We start from the raw sequence: 6000 nt of genomic DNA, 5'->3' as shown, positions 1-6000 counted from the left end.
ACTGTGATTTTGCCTCATTTTCCTCCTGTAATTTATGGACAGTGGTTAGAATTTTGTACAACTCTCCGTGAATGTAGCACCAACATTTTTAAAATGCCTATTTGACTTAACGTACATGAAGAAAGTTTTTTTTTGTTTTCTATTTTTTAAAATTTTTGCTTCAATAGCATTAGAGATGTTGTGGGAACACATGGAGAAGTGGAGAATAACTGTAAAGTGTTTCTGGAATTCTGGGATTAGTGTATAGACTACCCGCAGTGCGAGGAACCAGGAACGTGGAAGAAAAGGTACACGGTGTGGGCAGAAGAGCTGTTGTGTGTCTCTTCAATCTGGACCCAGGGACTGGAGAGCTGGCCGTGCAGCCAGCTCGGTCAGCACTGTTTGCGGCTCAGAGCATTGTGTGGGTCCCCCTGACAGACTTCATGATGAGGCACAGCAACCCCGACTGTGCCTGTTTCTCAATGGCCCACTGATGACCACACCCGCACAACTGCCGTCCCTCTTGGAACCGAGAGGAGCTATTAGGTTGGTGCAAAAGTAATTGCGGTTTTGCAATATTTTTTTTTTCACCTTTTAAACTGTGATTACTTTTGTCCCAACCTGAAAAATACTTTCTCTCCCTGCCTTGTCTGCTGCTCACTCTGCCGAGAGAGGAATTTTAGTAGCAATACCCGGATAGATCACTGAAATTGCCAAGCAACTCCAAATAAGTATGAGCGGGAGAAAAAGGCAGGGAGGGAAATACTATGGTGTTCACCCTTTTTTGTGAGAAGGACCTAGACAGTTTTTGTCTGCGATACAATCTCCCACTCGGCTCACCTTTTGTTAGATTGGGCAAGGGGCATTAAGCAAAAACTACATTAAGAGCACAGAATATTAGAGGGAGATTAAATTCTGGTTTGGAGCCAATTGATGTTCTTGTTGGAAAATGAACAGGCTGCAGCCTTGAAAACTGTGGGGACAGAGCCCGGAGTGCAGTTTCCAGGCTCTCGCCCTCTCGTGGAAAGGTGCTGGCTCAGGTAGTAAATGGCCATCAACTGTGATTGCATGGCCATCAGCTGTGGCTAGTTGGCTGTCAGCTGTAACCAGTGAGCCATTGCCCACTAATATAACTGCTGTGGCTATGCTAGCAGCAAAAGGGGGACTAGCAAGAAGATGGTGGCTGAGCTAACAAGCGCGGATTGCAGTTAGCACGGCGGATTGAAGCTAGCAGGTGAGGTTGGTTGGCAGAGACAAGTGGACAGTAGGTTGTGAATTGTGTGGCTCCTGCTTCCTGTGTCTCCAACCCAGCCACCAGCGAGACTGTAGTGGTACGACTCCCCTGCCTATGATCCGTGGGTGTTCCTTTTTGGCCTCACCATGTCCTGCGTTCTTATGTGGGGAGCCAGAGCAGAGACCCAACATGACACCCGGAATGACAAAAGCCTGAAAATATAAAGAATAGGATATTACACAAACTAAATGAAAAAAAATTTAGATCATGTTTTCATACTCAAAGATCTAAGGGAGAGCAGAGAGAATGTGTTAGTCAGATTGACAATTACTAAGTGATATTAAAATTCTCCACAACAGGTAATAAATGATAAAAACTCTGCAGCAGGCTTTTGTCACAAAATGGCCTACAAAACTATCAATTCAAGATAAAATCTGTTTCTGGATTCTGAAACAGCACATCCTAATCTTATGTTTTCCAAAGAGAAAAGACCACAAAACTATAATCAAAAATTCTGTCAGGCTGGCTTACTAGGAGCAATCACCAAGATAGACCATATCATGGACCATAAAACAAGCCTTAACAAATTTAAATAGAAATCACACAAAATACATTCTCAGACCATTCAGAATAAAAATAGAAATCAGTAATGGATAACTGGAGAATCCTCAGATATTTAAAAATCAAATAATGCACTTTTAAATAACCCATGGGTCAGAGTTAAGTCTCAGGGAAATTTAAAAAAAAACACGTTTTTGAAGTAAATGAAAATACAGCCATGTTTATGGGGGTTAGTCGAAGCAATATTTTCAGGGAAATCTATAGCATTAAATGTATTAGAAAAAAAGATCTAAAATTAGTAACACGAGCTTTTGTATTAAGAAACTAGATAAAAAAGCAAATTAAACATAAAGCAAGCAGAATAAAATTTGAGCAGAAATATGAATTTAAAAATTGGAAAAAATGGAGAAAATCAACAAAACCAAAACTGATTCTTTGAAAAGATAAAATTGAGAGGCAATAAATTAGTAACCAGCATAAAGACCAACATAGTTTGGGATTTCAAATGCATGCTCTTTCTGCTATTCCACAGCCTTAGTTTAATTTCCCTGAGACTTAACTCTGACCCATGGGTTATTTAGAAGTGCATTATTTGATTTTTAAATATCTGAGGATTCTCCAGTTATCCATTACTGATTTCTATTTTTATTCTGTATGGTCTGAGCAAGGGGACAATTGGGAATAAGCCTGATGGTTTGTGGGAAATGGGGAAAATAGATGATTTTTGGGGACACAACGTTGGTGGGGGAATATTTAGTAGCCAGAAACTGGCAGGGGCAAGGCAGGGATGCTGGATGTATACCATCAGATTTTTCAATCAGGAAACTTCTCACAGAAATTATTCTGTGCCTTTCAACTGTGGCTATTTTCTTGACTAAGCTATTGAGCCTGGCTTTAGATAAGAGAAGGGGGAGTGACTGAGCTGTGATTGACTGCAGGCTTATGGAATCCTCTACTTGCTTGTTGCAATTGTTACCAATGGGTAAAGGAGAAACAGTATTTGAAAAGCTGTAACTGGTGAGGTGTACGACTGAAATGCAAAGGACAGTTTTGTTTTTCCTGCTTGGACTAAAATATCAGTGTTTGATCCATAAAAAAAAACTTACACAATAAACCTAGAATGTGACTACTTACCAACTCCACCACTACCTTACTTCCTTTTTTTTTTTTTTTTACAGGTATATTTCTTAAGTTGAATGGTAGACACTTGATTATGGTATTACTCTTTTCCTTTAAACATATTGCCAACTCCACCACTACCTCCCTGGTTTAAGAACTATTATCTCTCTCTTGGATTATTCCAAGTCTCCTTCTTTGTTTTCCTGGTTCTAACCTTGCTCCATATAGTCTATACTCAACAGAAGCCAGAGTGATCCTTTGAAATATAAATATGCCATTCTTCTGCTCAAAACACACCAGTCATTTCCCATCTCACTTGGGAATCCCTGCAATTATATCCCAGACACTACACTGTCTAGACCCCTATTGCTTCTTGACCTTATTTCCTATTACTCTCCCACTTATTTACTCGCTGAACTGCTTACAATTCCTACCGTAGAGACCAGATATTAATTCTTCCTCATGGCTTTGCACTTGCTATTCCCTCTACCTGAACCTCTTCTATCAGCTCTGCATAGTTTCAATGCTTACCTCACAGTCCAGTTTCTCAATAAGGCCTTCCTCAGCTACCCAACTTGAAATTGTCCCAACACTATCAGTTCCCTGCTTTGTTTTCCTTCATAGCAACCAGTACTTCTCTTTCCAAATTAGCAGTTTGCATTCCACGGTTCTTTCAATAAGAAACCAGTGATTTCTTCCTTCCAATATAGTTGGGAATTAGAGAAAGCTGTTCCTCTGGCAAAGGAAAATGTCACACAGACCCTCATATTAACTGTAGAAACTACATCCCACGTAGCAATGAAAAAACACAAAGCTACATCTATCAGTATGGATGAAACTCAACATAACACTCAGAGAAAATAGCAAGTCAGAGAGAAATCTCTGTTGTATGGTTCCTTTTATATAAAGCCCCAAATTGGGAAAAACTTTTGGTTCTAGGGAGGAAATAGAATGCAATTGAGTAAAGGCACGGGGGGCTTTTAAGTTACAAGTATATTTTGTTTTGTTTTTTTGTTTTTACAGGTATATTTCTTAAGTTGAATGGTAGACACTTGATTATGGTATTACTCTTTTCCTTTAAACATATAAAAGAATACCTCTACATTATTATCTACCATGTATGTTGAGAAAGGACTTAAGCCAATTTGGTTTTGTGCAATTATTGCTCTTCTCATTGGTTGTCAACAGTTATTCAGACGAAGTTCTCAAAAAATTTGTTTCCTAAGCACCCTGATTAGGAAGCTACTGAAGGACGTTTTCCAACAAGGCACAATCACCAAATGGAAAAACAAAAGATGCAAAAGATATCCCCAAGATACCTGAACTGCTGGCTTAGTGAACAACCTGCCTATGTTGGAGGTCAGGCAGGTCCCTGGGAGTAGTCAGCAAAATCAAAGTGGTAGAAAGCTAAATGTATTTAAATTGAAAGACAAAAGCAAATGAGAAATATAAGGCAACTATGAACTACAGGAATATGAAATGAACAAAATGCAATCATTGTGTATTACAAGTAAATGACATTGACATAGACAAAATAACGTATACATCAGAAAATATTCTATACAAAAATGATTGTCTCATGAGGGCCAGAGTGAAAACTGCTTTAAATTCTCATCTTCCAAAGTAGGACATCAAATAATACCTCAAGCTGAAAAATCCAGAAGCTTTACTATTAGTCAAAATCCAGAAGCTTGTCAATGACTATGAAATACCCAAAAACAAGACTTGGAAAGTGGTTGCCTTAGTAGCTGGTAATAGTAGTTGTAAAGCAATGGTTGGTAATTCTAATCAATGTTGTAAACAATGAACATGAATAATTGAAACAATAAAACTAGATTTAAAAAATTCAATTGAAATCAAATGTGCTTCCTCCAGAGACCATTTATTAACTCTTTAGTGTAATTTCAGGAGGTTCCTTTCTGTCTATGGAGCCCACTGTTAAAAGATTTAGTGGCTGGAACATGAAGCTTTTACCTTACCTTCTCAATGTCTCATTTACTCCTACCTGAAATAGTAATCCTCCTGAATTTCTAAGTTATGTGGACGATAGTAAGGAGTTCCATGAAAATTTGAGAAGCTGCCTGCTGGCAAGCTTACTGTTCAATGCCCTTCTGAGTAATCTTGATGTCAAGTGTGCCCTATTGAAGTCATGTCAAGTTAGAAAGTTTAGTTGTATCTAAGGTAGGCAACTGGTGGATGACGTATAAGTTATTAAGAGACTTAAATAGCTGTAAAGTTATATTATGTTCATGGGCTGGGCAACTCAATAAAGGTGTCAATTTTCTCCAATTTAATGTATAGCTTCAATGCAATTTCAAATAAAACCTCCATGGTTGTTTAATTTGGTAAGCTCTAAAATTTACATGGAAGAGGCCAAGAGTTGCCAAAGTAACCCTGAAGAGATGATTAAAAATGGTCACCAGATATCAAGAATGAGCTATACACTTTGTAAGGGATGTAAATATCTACCAATTATTGTTTTATACACCTGCAATTTAAAAAGAAAAATGTGGGAGCTATAATATTTGAGTATGGTATTGGCCCAAAGATAGACCAATAGATCAGTAAAACAGATTAGGTATCAGATACAGGTGGCATTGCAAATCAGTTGAAGAAATGGACTGCTCAATAAATGGCATTATGACCACTGGTTATTTATAACATTTTATTTAATTAAATACATACACAAGCCGTCTTATTCCCAAACACGACTCCAAGTAGATGTTTCAAATAGCTCTGAAGCAAATGATTGTTAAATTTATGAAAATATGCTCTATTAGAAATCATGGAAATAATTAAAACATTTAACATCTTGCAAATTAGTAAATAATTTTTAAAAATGAAATAGTTAGTGCAGAGCAATGAGAACATTTATACATTGTGGGTAGGAGTGTAAATTTGCACAATGCTTTGGGAAAAAATTTACATTATCCAGTAAAGACGAAAGCCCAACAATTCACTCTGCAAAGAAACCAGATGTATAATTTTCATTGCAGCAGTTTGTGAAAGTTTATGAAACAAGTTTATGAAACGTTCACAAACTGAGTATCCATCAGAAGTAGTATGAAAACAAAGTAAAACTTTAAACAAAAGCGTGACGAATCGCA

Source organism: Rhinolophus sinicus, linkage group LG07, assembly GCF_036562045.2.
Source record: "Rhinolophus sinicus isolate RSC01 linkage group LG07, ASM3656204v1, whole genome shotgun sequence".
NCBI classification, from domain to species: domain Eukaryota; kingdom Metazoa; phylum Chordata; class Mammalia; order Chiroptera; family Rhinolophidae; genus Rhinolophus; species Rhinolophus sinicus.
This window is presented reverse-complemented; position numbering follows the sequence as displayed.